The 19605-nt window shown below is 42.8% G+C and overlaps 1 protein-coding gene and 1 pseudogene across 2 annotated transcripts in view; one reads left to right on the top strand and one right to left on the bottom strand.

The window, feature by feature from the left end:
* Positions 1-19605, top strand: part of Egflam (EGF like, fibronectin type III and laminin G domains) — a 182754-nt gene that overhangs the window by 32988 nt on the left and 130161 nt on the right. The window lies entirely within an intron of this gene.
* LOC117723678 (peptidyl-prolyl cis-trans isomerase FKBP3 pseudogene) lies at positions 15683-16293 on the bottom strand (annotated as a pseudogene).

Consider the following 19605-nt stretch of genomic DNA (forward strand, 5'->3'; position numbering starts at 1 on the left):
GATGCATTCGTAACAGGCCCCATTATTTCATTAAATGAAAAAAAAAAGAATAGAAAATAATTGGTTAAAAATAGAAAACTAAGTTTTTCATTTAAAATTGGAACAGAAAAGTAGAATTTAATGCGGACTTTGTTTTTTTCTCCTACCTTCAGAATGCATAAAATAACAAACATGATTATGTACAGTTATCAGGAAAGTAGCAAAATGTGTCCTCCACATTTCTGGCGCGAAAATAGTGCTTGTGTAAAGCAAAATGCATTCCATTACTAAGCAAGCCTAATTTATCAATTGGTAGTGGGTTGGAAGAGCATAGCATTATACAAACTACGGTGTGAAGGCAAATATAACCCTGCAAGCCTGAAATATAGAGGGCTGTGTGTGTGTGTGTGTGTGTGTGTGTGTGTCTATTTTGCTGGTTACCAGTTGCCCTGGCCATAAAATTATTTAGAAGGATGTATTACAAAAAAAAAAATGAAAAAAATATTGGTAGGGTCAGAGAAAAAGAACAAACTGTCTTCATGTTGTGTCTTGGTGGGAGGGATAGGCAGAAAAAAAGAACATCTCTTGGTTGACTGCTTTAACCATTCTAAACTAAGATCAAACTGCCCTTCAGAAGACAAGGGTTAATTATTGATGAGGCTAATGATGATGATGATAGAATTGACTTAAATAATTCAGATTCCAAGACGCCAGTTGTGTGGGTTGAGTTTGTTATCTTGATTGAATTAAGAAATCACTCAGGGATTAGTCTCTCTCTCTCTCTCTCTCTCTCTGTGTGTGTGTGTGTGTGTGTGTGTGTGTGTGTTTCCAGAGGCAGTTAGATCATGAGTTCTGAGAGATGATGAATGGATTTCTCAGTTGAATCATAATATCACAGCACTATTGAGATATGATGAACAGGTAGACATGGGGCCTTTAGAAAAAAAATGAGCTATTTTTTGCCATGATCCTATTCTGTCCTCTTTTCTCTGCCTCATGATGTGGACACCTTCTGCCACATGCCTCTGCAATCATGGTCTTCTGCTTTCCCATGGGCCTAGAAATATAGAACCATGGGTCAAAACAAAGCCTTCCTCTCTTACATTGTGTGTCTCATGTGTTTGGTCACTGTGATGCAAAAGTCATCAGTATGCTGGTCTGATCCCGAAGCCTTTTATCTATACTCAACTATATTCCACTTAAAGACAATGGTGCCTTTGAATGGACCAAGTTCAGTTATAAAATGTTTAGAGAGTGTGGAAAAATACAAAAGTCATCATCAGGCAAATGCTACAATACTGATGTCTATCAGAGGGTGCTAAAATTAGTGAGTAAAAGCTTAAAAAATGACCCACAACATCAAAAAGGTCTCCGCCAGAGGATATTTCTTATGTACAAAGGCAAAGTAACTTTTTAGTGAAAACTTGTCAAATACATCTTATCAACATAGGCAATTGTAATAGTAGTGGTAACAATACATTGATATTATGTGCTCCTTGATCCCAGGCCCTGAGAGAGGCACAATGCTTCTCTGGGATTCCTTCCCAAAATATTTCATCTCAGTCTACACTGAAAACACATCACAAAACCAGACTGAGGAACATTCTACAAAATAGTTGACCAGAGCTATTCGAAAGTGTGTAAGTCACGAAAGACAAGGAAAGACTCCAGAGCTGATGCAGACTGAAGGAATGTAAAGAGAAAGAAATAAGACAACACCCCTACCCCCTCCAAGGGATTAGCAGGAAACTGACAGAATTTGAACCAATGTCAAGTTTTTAGAATTTATTATTACACTGTGATGAGACTTAATAGTAGAGGCAAATGGGGACAAAGGGCACATAGAAAACATTGTTATTAAATGAGGGAAAGGACACATAGAAACCATTGTTGTTATTAAATGGGGACAAAGGGCACATAGAGACCATTGTTGTTATTGTCACTGCAACTTTTCTATAAGTCTAAAATTAAATTCAAGTAAAGAATTTAAAAATGACAACAGTATAAGTTAAATTAATAAAGACTAAACACTCCACTTTACCACCTGAGAACTATTCTCCTAGCAAATGAAAATGATTATTTACTTATCCAGAAATATAGTAGTTCCAAGACTATAAAAACAATACTTAACCACTTGACAATGGGTTTCAAGTTGCATAGTTTTGCTTAGTATTGAACTGTCTGTGTGATGTTTTATTTCTTTTCATTCTTCTGGGAGGATTTGTAATTTAAATAAAGTCGAAACTACTTGAGCAATAAGTCATTTCAAGAATAGAAAGTAAGTCCTCTTCTCCCTTTTACTGAAAATAGATTCTTTTCCTCTGCACTATATCCTGATTATAGTTTCCCCTCCCTGTCCCATTCCACCTCTCCTCCTATCCACATCTGCTCTCTTTCTTACTCATTAGAAAAGAACAAGCTTCTAAGAGATAACAACAATTCATAACAAAATAAAGTATAACAAGATCAAACAAAATGCCACCACACTGAAGCTGAACAAGGCAAACTAACAGAAGAAAAGGAGCCCCAAAGAAGGCACAAGCATCGGAGACCCTGTCTTAGTTAGGGTTTTACTGCTGTGAACAGACAAGGTAATTCTTAAAAGCACAACATTTCATTGGGGCTGGCTTACAGGTTTAGAGGTTCAGTCCTTTATCGAGGCAGGAAGCATGGCAGCATCCAGCCAGGCATGATACAGGAAGAGCTGAGTTCTACATCTTCATTTGAAGGCTGCTAGCAAAATACTTGCTTCCAGGCAGTTAGAGTGAGGGTCTTAAAGCCCACACCTACAGTGACACACCTTCTGCAACAAGGCCACACCTTCTAATCATACCATTCCCTGGGTTGAGCATTTATAAACCATCACATTCCACTCCCTGGCCCCATAGGCTTGTCCAAACATATGAGTCTATGGGGGCCATACCTAAACATAGCATAATGCAAAATATGCTTAGTCCAACCTCAAACATCTCCATAGTCTATAGCAGTCTCAACAATGTTAAAAAGTCCACACTTCAAAGTCTCTTCTGAGATTCACCCAATCACTTAACTGTAATTCCCAAAGCAAGACAGGAAACCAGCTGGTTAAATTCCAAACTCTGCATCTCCATGTCTGATGTCTTCAGATCTCCAACTCTTTTGTCATCTTTGTTGACTGTAATACATTTCTTTCTCCTGGGCTTGTCCCATTCTCTGTTAGCATCTTTCCTCAGCAGATAGACAACAGCTGTGGCATCTCTGACATCTTGGAGTCTCCAGGGCAACTTCAATGTTACAGCTTCTTGTTTCAATGTTTGGGATCCACATACGATCTTCTGGGTTCCTCCAAAGGGCTGGTGTCACTTCCCCAGCTCTGCCCTCTGTAGCACTCTAAGCTCAGGTTGATCTACCCCACTGTTGCTGCTGTTCTTGGGGATCATCCGATGGTACTGGCATCTCCATTACACTGGAGTCTTTCTTTTGTAACTAGGCTTCACCAATAGTCTCTTATAGACTCTCTTTGTGGTGCCAAGCCTCAACTTCTTTGCATGACCCCTTCAGTCCTAGGCTATCAACTAAAACTAAGGCTATACTTTCACCAATGGCCTTCCATGGCCTCTCACAGTACCAAGCCTCAGCTGTTCTTCACGACGCCTTCATGAAGAACCAGTACCACCTGGGTGACTCTTACACATTACCAAGTACAGCTGCTGCAGGAGGTACAACCCTGGCTATCTCTGGAACACAGCTTCTTTGTGCTCTCAGAAAACACTTCCGAGTTTTCACCTCAGTGATGTTGGTCTCTTCTTAATCACCCCTAATTTCTTGGCTCCAGCTAGCCAGCATCAATCATCCCAGTAGTCTCTTCTATTCTAAACTCTAAAGCCAGAGCCACGTGGCTGAAGCTGCCGAGTTCTGCTGCTTGCTGGGGCTGGAGCATGGCCCTCTTGTTCTATTATTTTATCACCAGCTTTCTGTTTTACAACTCCTTCACCACCTAAGCTTGGCTGTCCTGGAACTTGTTCTGTTGACTGACTTTGAACCAGAGATCTGCATGCCTGCCTCCTAAACACTGGAATTAGTGGGTGATCCACCACTGGATTTAAGTTCTTCACCTAGAACTTGCTGTAGGCTGGCCTTGAACTCAGAGATCTGCTTTTCCTCCTGGGATCAAAGGCTTGTACTACCATACCTAGACCTAAATTTAGCTGGATGGTATCTTGTCCCAAGGTCACTACTCCCTTAATTCAGTTTAACATCCTGGAACACAGGATTCAGCTCCATTTCACTTCCTGGTGCCCCTTTAATACTCAAATCAAATAATTTCTATTTTTCCTTTCTCAACTTGCCCCATTTCAGTAAAATGTTCTTCATAAGAGTGAACTTTAGTAACCACACAACAGATTTTACATCAAACTGATTGAGACTTCTGATGTCAGTGCAATTAATCTGAGTCTCTTCACCTTGGCCTCAGGCAGACTCTTCAGACAAGGGCAAAAAGTAGCCACACTCTTCACCAAAATACCACAAAAACAGTCTCTAGATCACATACTGAAATTCTTCACTGAAACCTCTTGGGCTAGGTCTGCACGATTAAAATCACTCTTATAACACAGTCTTCCATATTCCTACTAGGCTAGCCCATTAAACCCCATTTAAAGCATTCCAATGCTTTTCAAATCCAAAGTCCCAAAATCCACATTCTTCTAAACAAAAACATGGTCAGGCCTATCACAGCAATACCCCAGTCCCTGGTACCAACTTCTGTCTTAGTTAGTGTCTTAGTTAGGGTTTTATTGCTGTGAACAGACACCATGACCAAGGCAAGTCTTATAAGGACAACATTTAATTGGGGCCTTACTGTCAGTTTGTGAAGAACAACCTATTGTCTTGGCAACAGCCTGGATTTTTTGAGGATTTCCAAGGGACCCCTTTGGCTAACCATTCAATTGGATGTAAACCAGTCCTGATTCGGGAAACCTTGTTTGGTGACAAGTGATGGCCAGGTATGACTCAGTCTCACCATTAGTTAGAGACTTTACTAGGCTCATCTTCATATATTTTACGAGAAAGAAACCTTTCAAGAATGCTATGTTTCTAATCAAACTTGCACCTCTCTCTTAATCTGTCCCATGTAATAATTATCTGGTCTTTAAACTCACTTCTCGGACAAAGAGTCAGCCAAAGCCATTCATTAGGAAATCTGATTAGCACTGTCTTTCCTGGGTACCCTTTGGCATAACAACTCCAAAGATGAGCTGCAATCACTCTGGGTTCTGAGAACCTCCCACCAAAGACTCAGAGCTATTTCTGGGTACTCCCAGCTCCAGGTCTTAAATCATTTGGTAACGATAAGTGGCCAAGGGGGAGAGACTACAGCTGGGATCTGCTATCCCTTGCATATTCCAGTGACAGTATCTCTCCAGGGCATTCCAGATAGGATCCAGTGTGTATGTAGTGGCCACCATAGGAGAAAATCTGTTTTCAAGGACTTGAGAAGAGCCAGATGGATGAAGTTCCAGAACCAAGAGAGTTGGCTACATAGAAAAAGAGGAAAATGGCTTTCTCACATGCTTGGCCTACGAACCTCAGCTGGCAGTGAGACTCTCTTGGGTGTTTGCTTCTTTTCTATCTGGGAAGCAGTCTTCATAATTAACTATGTTAACTGCCTGTGACCCAGGCTCTATCTAAGCAATGTCAAAGTAAGCTCTATAAGTTCTTTTCTCAAGGACTCCTTTCTCTACTCTGACGTTAGGAGAGACTTACAACATCACAGCTTGTGGGGCCTTCCCTCCACACTCGTTCTTACACCTCCTTTCCCACCACTTCATTGGCTAAATCACAGTGAGATCACAGCACCACACACACTAGTGACTTTAAGCCACTCATGGAAGCTTCTGTGCTGGAGTTTGACATGGCACTAAGACCTCTGCCATAGATTAAGTACTCTGTCACGTAACTCCTCGAGTGCCTGTCAATATAAAGCTAAAGCTGGTTGTCAAGTGACCATAAATGAAGAGCAATATAAAAATGCCTTTATCGCTTTAAAAAACAAAGTTGCACAGAGTATTTGTTTACTTTTAAGATATCCTGTGGAGTCCAGGCTGACTCCAGTTTCTCTATGTAGCTGAAGTTGACTTTGAACCCCTGATCTTCCTGCCTTTACCTTCCAAATGTTGGGGTTACGTGTATGCACTACCAATCCTCATATACGGGATGTGGCAACCAAACCCAGGGCTTCATGCATACTAGGCAAACACTCTTATTAACTGAGCTACATTTCCAGCCAATTAAAAAAAATCATTTCTTAACCAAAATAATTTAATTTTTTTTAAAAGACTTTTACTTTTAGTGTGTGTGTGTGTGTGTGTGTGTGTGTGTGTGTGTAGTTAGGTAGTACTCGTGAGTGCAGGTGCCCACGCAGGCCAGAAACTTTAGATTTGGAGTTGGAGTTACAGCTGGTTGAGAGCCACCTGACATTGAATTGAGACTGAACTCAGATCCTCCATAGGAGCAGTCAGTGCTCTTACCTGCTGAGCCACCTCTCCAGACCCTGAATGTTTGTTATTATGTAGCAAACAGTAAAACACAAGATGGAACAAAGAAACCTTCTTCCTCTTTTCTGAGTTAGCTGATTTAGCCCTCAGTTGCAAACCTTTAAATGATAGTAGATGTGTCAGTTCAATGATAATACCCATTTAACAGCTAGGAAGACAATCACAGCAAGGGAATAGGATTGGCTTTAGGAATTGCAGCCTGTGAGCGGCAGAGGCAGGTCCTGAGCAGATGAGGAGTCATTGTGCCCTGGTCATGGGTGCCACTCTGGGATGTGGCATAGATTCTACAACACAGAAAAGATGGATGCAGACCAGATGGCCTCCTCAGGTGTTCACTTTCGTGTAAAACCCATACTTCTGCTACAGTATCTCTTTGCTTAACTGTTATTGGCTCCTTACAAAGCATCTCCAGCCATCTCCGTCTGAACTATGTGGCTTAGAGAAACCCAAAACCAATGGGAATTCAGAATATTAGGTTATGTGGCAGGTCAGGTAGCAAGATTTGGCTGTGGCATGCAAATTCTTGCCAGTATCCTAAGAGACTGTTCAACATGATGAATCTGGTATACATTTATTCAGTACCTGAGATGTGCTGGGCACTGTAGTGGGTATTTGGTACCTGTAAATGAAAACAGATATTTATATTCTAGAGGAAAGGGAGGTTTTAAACGAGCCGAAAGGAAATGTATGTGAAGGGATAGCGTGCGTGCGTGTGTGTGTGTGTGTCTACTATAGAACACAAGAAACATTGTCCTGACTACCCAAAGGCAGCTGATGGTACAGGGCAGGGACAGATACCCATACCAGTGTTACAACAGTCAGGCTGGTCTCAGTTGGGTAAAGAAGGTAAGGAGGTTGCCAGTGAAAACAGTGGGCAGCCAACAAGCTCCATGATGGAGCACAGCTGTCAGGCCATGGGAGCACCAGGAAGCACTAGGAGTCATCTACTGGGTTGTAGCTAGGCTGAGTGGGAGGAGATGAGAGAGATAAGAACCACAGTTGGAATCAAGGTCATGTGGGAAACGGAACAGTTTTTGAGTGGAGGAAGGATAGTGTGTGAGACTTTCCTTGTTGTGCTAAAAAATGAACACAAGCCTAAAAGTGCTTTACCACTGAGCCAAGCCCCAGACCTAAAGGGTTTTCTTTTCACCACACAACTCTGGCAATTTTTTGCTGAGAATAGGATTTAGGAGTTTGAAGGCAGAAAGGGGAAAACCTGTCAGGAGGGAATTGCAGTAACACAGTAGAGGCAAAGACGTAAGTAAGGCAGAGTGAGATGTGGTCCAGAGGTGATGAGAAGCACGTGGGCTGGGGCTGTATTTTGAAAGTAAAACCAACAGCATTTCCTCAGATATTAGCTGTCAGTGTATGAGTAAGAGGAGAAAAGAGCAAGGATGAAACCAAGATTTTAGCCCGAGCAACTCAATGGAGACTTCATGTTGATCCAGATGAAGAAGGTTGTGGGTAAAGCAGAGCTTATGGTCAGGCCATCAGGAGTTCCATCTTGCCAGCACGATGGCATTGGAGATGCGTCTGTACCGGTGGGAGTCGAAATTATGAGCTTTCAGATCAGGGAAGAAACTGTGAGCAAAACAATGATCTGGGAACCTTTGTGATAGCCGCTCTTTGTCAACATCACAGGATCTAGAATCACCTGGGAGAACAGTATCACTGAGAGACGTTCTAGATTATGCTGTCCTGAGGCTGTTTGTCCGGGATTATCTTGATTTGATAAGAGGCTGTTTGTCCCGGATTATCTTGATTCGATAAGACTTAGCCCATTGTGGGTGGCACCATTCCCTGGGTTTGGGTCCCGGACTGTATTAAAAAAGAGAACCTGAGAATACCTGAATTCATTCTTCCTCTCCTCCTGGCTGTGGATATGACTAGCTGCTTCAAGTTCCTGCTACCATGACTTCTCTGTACGAAGGACTGTTAGCTGGAATTGTGAGCTAAAATAAGCCCTTTCTGTGCTACATTCGTTTTTCAGGTTATTTTATCACAGCAACAGGAAAAGAAACTAGAAAAAATCTGTCAGGTATAAACAAGATGAAAGAGAGAGAATACAATGTAGTAGAAGCCCTGGGTAGTCAGAAAGTTAGGAGACCCCAACCACAACTTCTCAGAGGGAGTGGGGTCACTTTAAGGGGAAGCTGAGGAGGAGCCTGAAACTCAGCAAAGGGTGTAGGTCAGAGGGACAAAAGGTCAAGGAAGGCAGAGACAAGTACTACTCACTGAGGTGGCAGAGCAGAAGCCATTGGGGCCTTTGTGGCAGGCATCTCAGTGGCTCATAAGGGTAATGCCTAAGGGAGGAAGGGGGATGGAAGGGCGAGAGTGGCCAAAAATAAACAAGATATTCAGATGATGATTAGAGGAACTGTTTCTAGAAAGTAGGAGTGGGTTGGGCGGTAGTGGACAGAAAAAAAAAGGGTCAGGGGGTTGTTTCTTTAATCTTAGAAATAGCAGTAAATTTAAATATTTCATACCCAGACCTACTAGCATAGCGTCTTTTAATGCTAGGGTCAGCAGAAGACTCACAGAAACACTACCGCTTGGGTGATGGGGCTCTGAAAGTGGGGATGGCTGACAGTGAGAGGAACTTGTGAATGAGAATTAAAGAGAGGTGTGTCAGAATTCACATCCGTTAAAATATGTGGGCTTGGAGAAAGCTAGTGAGCAGCTGGGTCTGGGTGGACCACGAGATTTATGCTAGGCAAGCTTACTGCCCAGGCCCTGATACATGCTTGACATTAATCTTATCCCTTTGTCAGAGACAGAAGTCCAGCTTGATCTTGGGACAAAGGATTTCACATGTAGACCTCATAATCACAACTGAAGATCTAAAGTCAGTTTCCATAGAATGTGGTGCTGGACCTGGCACAGACTTGGCAGTCAGGCAAGCTTGTATTCAAATCTCAGTTCAGCCGCTGTCTTACTCTGATGCTTCAGAGCCTTTATTGCATGGTGAGGATGTCTCATAGGGTGTTAGGGGAGTTGTTTGAAAGAAGAAGTATTAACATGAAGCCAGGCTTTAGGAAATGAGCCTTCTGGTTCTTGCTAAAGTAGACATTAACTTTATTTCCATTTCTTGGATTAATTTTCCTTCAATAGTTCAAAGGCACCATTTCACCTGGGCTCTTGAAATCTAGCCTGTCTTTAAGAGGCTTGTGTTTCAGGTTTCTGAGACTCAGGAAGAGTGCCTGGAAAACAGGTCTTTCTCTTCTGTTCAAGTACTTGTAAAATGGACAATATGTATTTTTCTAAAGCTTCCTGTATGCCCAGCAAGAGTAGAGGCTTTATTCACTTCATCTCCTCGGTAATTTACTGAACAGGCTGAGTGTCTCAGTGGGGATTTTGTGAATAGCCTCCAGCCTCACTGCTCTGGGCTGTCTTCAGGCCTAGATATAACTGCTCATTGTGGATTCTTGGAATCCCACAGTGTAGCAGGTGTCACCCAAAGCATCTGCCTACGCTGTAGGCGAACCCAGAAGGGTTGTCTTTACCATTTCACAGAGATTAGAATGTGCTTACTAAGACCAGATGAACAGAGAGCACATACTTTGTCCCTGTTATTTGCCCCACACCATTTTTAAAGGGCTTCCATGAAGAAACAAATACTTTCCAATATATCTTCCTTTCCGCAGTCCACCATAGTCACTTCCTAGTTTTCAGTCAGTGAAGAATTCTTGAGAGAGGTCCGCCAAGCATCTCTCAGTAAGAGCTGAAATATCACCCAGAATTAAAAAAAAAAAAAAAATCTCACCAGAAATATGAGCTGAGGGGAGTTGTGGTCATCGGAATGCCATTCATAGACGGTGCTTTACAACAGGGAGAGAAATTTGAGAAAGACATTTTGGGACAAAGTGGATAGAGTCTGTTGGGTTAAAGTGTGTCCCAGTCTGCCCTGCCATGGGGCTAGGGCCACTCAAGGAAACAAAGACTCAGGAAGTTTGACTGTGCTCACTCCATGCCAGCGCTGGGCAAGCGTTGGGCTATGTGAAGCCGCGGGACCCTGCTCGAGCTTGAGGGATAAGAGAGCACAGTCTGAGGTCTCTGGGGACTGCCAAACTTGGCTGGGGCGTTCCCCGGGGCCAAAAGGTGGCCGGGGACTGGCTGGTTCTCAGGCTCTTGGGCCTCAAGGTGCCACCGGGAGACATGGAAAAGCCAAGAACGAAGTGGAGACCACAGCCTAGACTGGCCCCCAACCAAAGGGGAGAGGGGTGGAGAAGCTCCGGCTGTGTCCCGCAGGGATGAGAGTTCTTGGCTTAGTCGCTGCAGCTTGCTTGGCTCGCTTGGGTTGGTGGGTGACGTGGCTGGGAATGCATAGAGGTCTTTTGCGGGAGATCAGGAGGCAGCTCTGGAGGTGAAAACCTTTTCCGTTGTTTCCTACAACGGATTCCAACGAAAGAGAAGCGGTCCGTGGTTTTAAGATGTTTATTGTCATAGCGGAAAGTAGATGAGAAACTGTACCCCAGTTTTCTTAAGGCAGGCCTGAGGTTAAATACCTTCTGCAAGGAGGAGGGTCTGGAAAGGGAAGTTTAATTGGCTATGCCCTCTGGCTTTTAGGTACCTCATTAACATGGAGATCTGTCTTGAGACTGTGGCCTGTAGTCAAGCCCCCTACTTGTGGAGCGGCTGGTGGGGGCATTGTCCTACGTGACTAAAGAACACAAATCTATGGAATGCTGCAGCCTCCTCATGTCAGGAGCCTGGAGTCTGGGAGCGTGGCAAATGCCTACCATCCCTCGCAGGGAACCCTAACTAGGGTTTCAAACCTAGTTCAACCAGAAATCAGGCTGCCTTTCTCGGTCCTACAAGAGTGCACCTCTCAAGGACAGCTCCTGTTAACAAATCGGTGTCTGTGATGACACAAAGGGAAGCACACTAGTCACTCTCACACCACTGTGCCCATGATGCTTGAAAGAAACAAGGGATGAAGCAAAGATTTACTTTGGCTCATGATTTTGAGGAGTTTCAGCCTGTCACGGTGGAGAGAGCAGTACGGAGCAACTTAGTTCATGATGGCAGGAGTGCGACACTGGCTGTTCCCAGCATGGCAACTAGGGGGAGAGATTGTGACAGGCCCCAAGGGACAGGTCACAATGACCCTTCAAAGACCTGCCTTTAGTGAACTACTGCCAGTTAAATCCTACCTCCTGAAGGTTTACAAAATAGAGTACTGACATATGCCAGACAATGACCAGTCAAAATGCGAGCTGGTGGGAAACATTGCAGAGTCAATGTAACTAGGAGAGTCATGCAAATGCGGGAATTGCCAGGCAACAAGGAAGAGGGTGAAAGAGGAGATGTCCTAACATTTCTTTACCTCTTCCTGAGAGTTGCTCAATGCGTGAAGAATGTGAGCTCAGCTGTTGGAGGCACTGGAGGTTCCATTTGCACTTCCGTTTGGGTGTACTTGGAGCTCCACTAAAACGGGTTTGTTTACTCGAACACAAGAAGGTTGGGTCCCAAGAGTAAACAGAGGCAATGATACCAAACTTTTGGAGAACAACTCTGAGAGGCGGCTAACGGATGAGCACGCTGAACCCTTACATTTTCACATGCTGGCATCCTCTGCTGCTTCTGGAGGTGGGGGGTGGGGTGGGGTGGGTGAAAGAGAAGTTAAGTAAAGCCTGGGTGAAAGTGTGACTGAGTAGCAGTCAGAATCCTGCATATCTCTTTCTCATTTCCACATAGCTGGGCGATAGCTTCCCTTCTAAGAAGACTAGGGATGCAAAAGTTTTATGGTCGGAGGGCAGCTACCACAACTGAAAATGCAGCGGCTCCAGTGAAAGGTGTAAACCTATTCACTGACAAGACCTTGACCCTTCTCCTACTTAGCATCCAGAATTTGGTCAGATAGTTCTCTTTTTCGGGTAAGATAAGAGGTCATTCACTTGGACTTGGCCAGCCTGAGATGAAAGAGCCAATGTCATAGACGGTGAAAACCCACAACCACTACAGACCAAGCTCACACAGGGATTGCAGGGAGTGTTAGATTTCTGAACATTTAAGTATGAAGATAAAATTAAGACTGCTTGGGCATCTAAAGAACATCTTTAGTACCCAAACATTATGTCCCACCACCTAGGCAAAGAACTCCAGGCAACCAACGACTTCCAGGATAAGGAAAATTAGTCGTTCCCAGGGATGAGTCCTTCACTGGTCATCTAATGCAGAGTGGTCATCTTTGAGCTCGTATATACACCACCAACAGAAGCAGACTCAGCAGCTCATATTTAAATATATTTGTGCATATACTACTCCCCCGCATGTAGGTAACAATAATAATCAAAGAAAAAGAGGCCATAAACTCAAGAGTTCGGGGATGGTATAGTGGGCTCCAGGAAGGGTACCTAGGAGAGGCTGAAAGGAGGAAACAGGTGGATATAATTCTGTTTCAATTAGAACCATATTAAAGTAGTTAATAAAAGAAAGATTTGGCTTGGAGGGAATAGAGATTACGAAAGAGGGAAAAATATAAAAGAAAAACATCCAAAACTGCATCCTGACCCTAGAAAGGTGAGATTCTGCCCCCAGGGCACGAGGGCAGGATAGTAGGTAGGTAGAAGAGAAATCTTTTAGGAAAAACCTGTAGTGTCTTTAAGAAGAATGTTTGCATATAGCACAGGCCAACCCACACATCACAGTCAACACTTGCTCACCTGGTCACAGCTATCTGAGACAAGTGGACCCAGCCAGGGTCCCATTCTTGACCATATGCCTGCTTGGCTCAGGCTGGTGCAACTAGCCTGAGCTAAGCAGGTATACTAGGTATACTGGTTGGTGGTACACTAGCCTGGCCTCCCAGTTCACAGGAAAGGTAAAGTCTTAAATATCTCCTATTTGAGAGCATTTTCCTAAATTGTAGTTGCCGCTATTATTGCAACGGCATAATTTATATTTCTTTTGCTTCCGTGTAGCACAAGTTTTATTTGTTCTTGTTGATGTATGCATTGTAATTGTGTTGCTGAGCAAGCTACTTCTCACACTGGTGAGAAAAATGACCCTTGTGGCAGTTTACTGTACCAGGGATCCCCAATGAAGGAACCATTCCTCTGGAATCCACGCCCTTCCTGGACTCCTTCCTGGAGTTGGCTACTGTGTGGAAAGGCCACAGGCAGGAGAATTCAAGCGTGCTGATAGCACGAGTAAGTCTCTCTGGAGTTCCAGCCAACAGCAGATCTGGCTCTCCACACGTGTTAGTGAGCTCACCTTACAGGTGGATTATAGAGCCCCAACTGGACCAGTCCTGCAAATGACAGGTACTGGGAAGCCATCATGTTTGATCATGGCCTGGTCTCAGTTAAAGAACCATGTGGGCAAGTAATGAGTAAGGTCATTTGACGCCATTGCGTTCTGACTTGTGTGCTAGTGAGTAACAGATAACTAAATGGCTCTTTTCACTGGCTTGTCCATTAGACTTACTGTCTGATGTAGCCAGGAGTCTGCTTCAGGCTGTAGCTTTAATGCAGCCCTGCACTCCAGTATGGCTGCTTGCAGTTCATTCTGCTCCTTTTTTTTTTTTTTTGCAGGTAACTCTCTTAGTAAACTTTATTTTTGTCCAGAGGAGAAAAAAAAAAATGTTTTCAATTGCTTAGAGATTCCAGGGACCATACACCTAAGAGTGGACAAATTCAGCAGTAAGGACTTTATTTGAAACAAGACAGTTCTCACTATGTAGCCCAGGCTGACCCTGAACTCAGGATTGTCATGTCTCAGACTCTTGAGACATGACCTCCGAGCCTATTGTCCTGTCATATTTAGAGTGGGGCGTGGCCTTCCTAGACCTTAACTGCTATGTTGATGCTTCCCTGGCTTGCTGTGGTTTATGGTTCTGAGTTGCTATTAGCCTTTTAGGAGGCCTGGTTATTCCATTCTTATAGCTCCGTGTGGGAAAAAAATAGTTTCCCAGAAAAAAAAAAAAAATGTTGGAAAGCCATCCCTTAGGAATAAACAGATATTCCTCCCTCTGTACTGATCCGGTTCCCTTGCAAAACCTCTGTTTTCTCACAGCTGCTAAACAAGAGATTTAGCATCACCATATAAAAATGTATGACCAAAAAGGTCTTGACAACATTTTGCAACCAAACAAGCTAGCCTGTTTCCCCATCCCTTGCAGACACAGGAAGCTCTGCCCATCAATAGGACGATTCTGTGGCACACTTAGGGCGCCGTTCTTGTTGGATCTCTTCTGCTCTTGAGATTCTCTCATGCTGAAGGCTAGGCTGTAGCATGAGCAAGCAAGCTTGGCACTGTGGTCCGCAGTACTACTTTTGATACTACATGTCTCTGGCTCCGTCCAGCCTGTGACCTTAAGCCAGTTTCTCATAACTCCTCAGGTTTCCTCATAAACAAACAAACAAACAAACAAACAAAAACCCAAGGTATTCAATGTTTGCATTATGAGCTTGCTCCAAAAAGTAAAATTAAATTTTATTAAGGACTCAGAACATGAACTGAATTTGGGGTGAGTGGGCGGATAGGGGCTGGAGATGTGTAGTTCGGTAGTATGTCTGTTGCCTAGTATGTGAGGCGCTGGATTCAACACTCAATACTATTGAAATAATAAATTAGAAGTAGCAATAATGAAGGAGATAATAATGGTGGTGGTGATGATGGTGAGTGGGAGGATGATGATGATGGTGGTGGTGGTGGTGGTGATGACAATGACAATGATGTTGCTGGTGATGGTAGTGGTGGTGATGATGATGGTGGTGGTTATGATTGTGATGATGATGGTGATGGACTCTAGGGAAACAAGTTCACTTCAGAGGGGTCTTAAATATTTCTTTCTTTGAGGTTTCATTAATCCAAGGTGGACAGAAAAAGGATCGTCCTCTTCTGTGTGCTACAGCTCCCTGTCTGTTTTCCTTTCAAGACAGCCCATGGCATTGTTATTAGAGCCTCTTAGTTTATAATGTGAGGTAAAAGGAGATGAATTTCTCTCTAATACTTTACATAGTGATAGTGAAATATCTGAGATCCAAAGGGAATTCCAGGGGGTTGCATTTCTTATAAATTGAGATCAAATAAACGAGCTTTAACTCCTGGAATTTTCCAGTTGACTCTTCCCTTACAATAACACTAAGCTCTCATTAGTCACACTGAGTCTCAATGGCCAAGGTTTTATTGTTGCGGATGTCTTTAGGTCTGAATCAATGGTTTCAGCCAATACCTACTAACTCCACTTCAAAAATGAGTTCGGCATTTGGTGGAAATCTGGCATTGGGCTGCCCTGGCTTTCCATAAGTCCATTCTGATTGAATCTCCATTTGAACCTTTTCTCCTTTGCTCATAGCTGGGAGAGCCTCATCCCAGCCTCTGACGACCTTCCCTGTTGCGACCTTGAAACTTAAAAGGCTTGGCATTTTTCTTCTTTGAGCTTGTGTGAATATTAGTATCAAAACCAGTCCCATCTGGGAGTGTCCCAGTATACCAGCAGTGAACAACATCTTCCTTTTTGGGAAAGTTGGTTTATCTCCCTTTTTAGAACCGATTTTGTGTATTTCAGTGGACCCTCATCAAGAGTCTCTTCAGGCTTGGTTTCTCTGGGTTTATTGTCATCAGGTTTCACTGGCTCAGACTCTAGGCTTACAGTTTCAGCATCCTTGGAATGATTACTTTCAAAAAGATGGTTAAAGGCTGTAACTGAATGGTCCCTATTAGCAACCTTAGCTACACTTTTAGTGTTTCCCAATAGTTTATGCTCTGCAAGAAACGAATCTGAACCACCATCCTGCAGAAACTTGATAAAGTCTTTCTTGGGCAGATGCATTCTGTAGAGCAACACCCCTACCATCTTCTCTCCCTCCTCCTCCCCTCCCCTTTCTTTCTCCCCTTCCTCTCCCCCCCCCCCGCCGTCTTATAGCACCTATTTCCCAGTGTGCATTATTACCAGCTCTCATGCAAGCTCTTGAACTCACTCTCCCTATATAACTTAAATGCTGTAGCTTATGGTTAACACCGTCCATTTTCTTTCAGCCTCAGTCCTAGGTCACCACCACTCTGCTCTCTGTTTCTACAAGGTTGTCATGTTCAATTTCACATGAGCAAGAACGCATGGTTCTCTGGCTGACTTAATTTCACTTCCCACAACATCTCCCAGGTTCATCTGTGTTATTTCTAACGGCAAGATTCCCTTTGCTTTTAATGGCTGAGTACTATTTTAGTGTGCTACATTATCTTTATTCACCCATCCCTTGGCAGGTAAACTTTTCTACAATTTGGGGATTGTTGGGCCAGTAAAGGCAGCAAAAATGGAAATGACAAACATTTAGAAAACACCGAAAGTCCTTCAATACTAAGATCTTTATCAAACCGCAAGCTTGGAGCAAAGTTGGCGATCTTAGAATATCTAGGACTAAGGAAGAAATACAAAAAAAAATCAGAGAAACAATAAAAAAAATATTGCCGCTGATTGTATACTTTCTTAAGTAAGGAAGGGGTACCAGGACACCAAAATGTGTGTCACTTATTTACCAAGGAAATCTTATCCAGTGGTTGGGAGTAGGGGTAGGGGTAGTGGTAGGGGTAGGGGTAGTGGTAGGGGTAGGGGTAGTGGTAGGGGTAGGGGTAGGGGTAGGGGTAGGGGTAGGGGTAGGGGTAGGGGTAAGGGTAGGGGTAGGAGATTAGGCTTCAAAGCTAAATGTCTGAGTTCACTGCAGCTCCATTTCTGCTAGTCCCGTTGCCATGGTTACTTAATATATCAAAGTCTCAGTTTCTTTCATGTGTAAGATAGTAACAATGGTATTGTAGGGTCGTTGTGGAATAAACCCAATGATATCTGTATAGTGTTCTTAAAGTATTGGCTTTAGAATTCATCTGTCTTGGTTCACCAGCTGAGTGATTTCAGAAAAGTCAATTGCTGTGTCTTGGTCTTCTGTGAAAAAGGAACGTTAACACTGAGTGAGAGGTTAAATATATGGGCTCCTTAAAGATATTCTGGCATTTAGTATGTGTTGGATCTGACCCCCTGTTTTTAGTGGTAGATACCGATGGCATCATGTAATATGCTATGTGATGGACACCCTCAACACTCAGTTATTACTAGCTGTCAACACTTAGTTACTATTAGCTGTTAAGATGTTTATTTATCTCTCAAAAAACAATACAATAATTTTTAAATGTATGAAAAGGTAGAAAGAAAATGTAACCACCTTAGGGAAATTCTTAATAAAATTTTTGTTGATTATTTTCTCAGAAAAATTATTCTGTTTTGTATACTCATGTACTGCATGCACGCTTCTGTATTATATATATACTCCTGTGTTGCATATACACTTAGATATTGTATATATACTTATGCTGTATATATACATATATATAATACATATATATTGTGTGTGTTGTTTTTACAGATGTATATTGTATGTATAGCTGTGAGCTGTATGCACACTTGTGTTGTATGTACAGTCTTGCATTGCTTGCAGTCTTGTGTTGTATGTACACTCATGTAGCATATGTACAGTCATGAGTATGTATACTTCTGTGGCATTTTTACAGCCATGTGTTGTATGTACACACATGCAGCATATGTACTGTCATGTGCTATATGTATACTCATGAGGTATATGTACAATATGTGCCTCATGTGACATATATGAAGCCATGCATTATATGTGCACTCATGTGGCATATGTACAGTCATGTTTTATATGTATAGTCATGTGGCATATGTACAGCCATGTGTTGTGTGTACACTCACTTCATAGACTGCCTTGATCATACACACCAGTAAAGAATCATTTCCATTTCTTATTACAAACTCTTAATAAGCATCATTTAAGTGACAGGCCATTATGCACACATATATGATCATAATCCACTTCCATATTCTTACCTAGATTCTTGCTGTTTGAATTTTTCTTTATTATGTTAAGGTGAGCATACTTGTACATAAAACTGTTTCCACATAAGCTTATTTCTTCAGTACAGAGTGTGAGGATTGCGAGTATCTGGGGATATTCCTATGTGTTTATGATTCGTCTATCTTACAGTGTCTATCTGCTTTTTAAGAGTAATACCAAGCTGTGCATGATGGTGCTTTCCTAGACTCTCGTCTCATCATTTGGAATATAAGGAAAAAGACAGCAAGTTTGAGGTCAGCCTAGGCTACATATTGAGACCTGGTGACAGAAACCAAGTGCTGGGATGTAGCTCAGGGAAGAAAGCTTGCTTCACTGCCATAAGACTCTGAGTTCCATCTCCCACACAACACACAAGCACGGAAGTCACCATACCAAGCTAAACTGAAGTGTGTAAAAATGCCCCCGTGGAACTTACCATTACTAAACACTTGTCTCGGCTGCCATGATGGCACATGCTTTAATCCCAGAGGCACACAAGGAGAGTGAGTCTTTGTGAGTTCAAGGCTAGCCCAGCCTACATAAGGAGTTTCATGCCAGACAGGGCTACATAGTGAGATCTTTGCCTTATAAGCAAAACCCAACTAGTTTCACTTTGTTAAAATACATGCTTGTGTGTGCATGTGTGTATGTGTGCATGTGTGCGTGTGCGTGTGCGTGTGCGTGTGTGTGTGTGTGTGTGTGTGTGTGTGTGTGCATGTCAGAGGGCAGCTCTGTGTAGTCCATTCCTTTTTCCACCATGTGGGTACTGAGAATCGAACTCAGGTATCAGCTTGGTGGAACATGCTTTTACGCGCTGTTGAGCCAACTGGCCAGTATCTTGTTTCAATTACAGGAAGCAGTGGCCCCCGGGGATTCAGTAAGAATTGTACTTCATTAACTACTCATGTGTTCTAAATATTTTTGAATGTGTGTGTTTAACTTCTGCTGTTTCTAGTGATTTGTCTATTTAAAGTCCTTTGCCCATTCCCCCACCTGTGGACCGTAAAATCCTTCTGTTGGGTTTTGCATGCGCTCCTTTGTATGTTAAACGATATTAATCTTCTACTGGTTTGTAAATACTTGTCCTTAGGTAGTATTTTAACTGTAGTTTTCTTTTCACATACAAAATACTTTAAAACACAATTGTTGCTTAACCTGTTTCTTTTGTGGATGATTTTGTCTATGAGAAAAACAATAGATATAATAACGTTGGAGTGGCCGAGGGTAGATAGAGAGAATGT

This window comes from Arvicanthis niloticus, chromosome 19, assembly GCF_011762505.2.
Source record: "Arvicanthis niloticus isolate mArvNil1 chromosome 19, mArvNil1.pat.X, whole genome shotgun sequence".
Taxonomy (NCBI): domain Eukaryota; kingdom Metazoa; phylum Chordata; class Mammalia; order Rodentia; family Muridae; genus Arvicanthis; species Arvicanthis niloticus.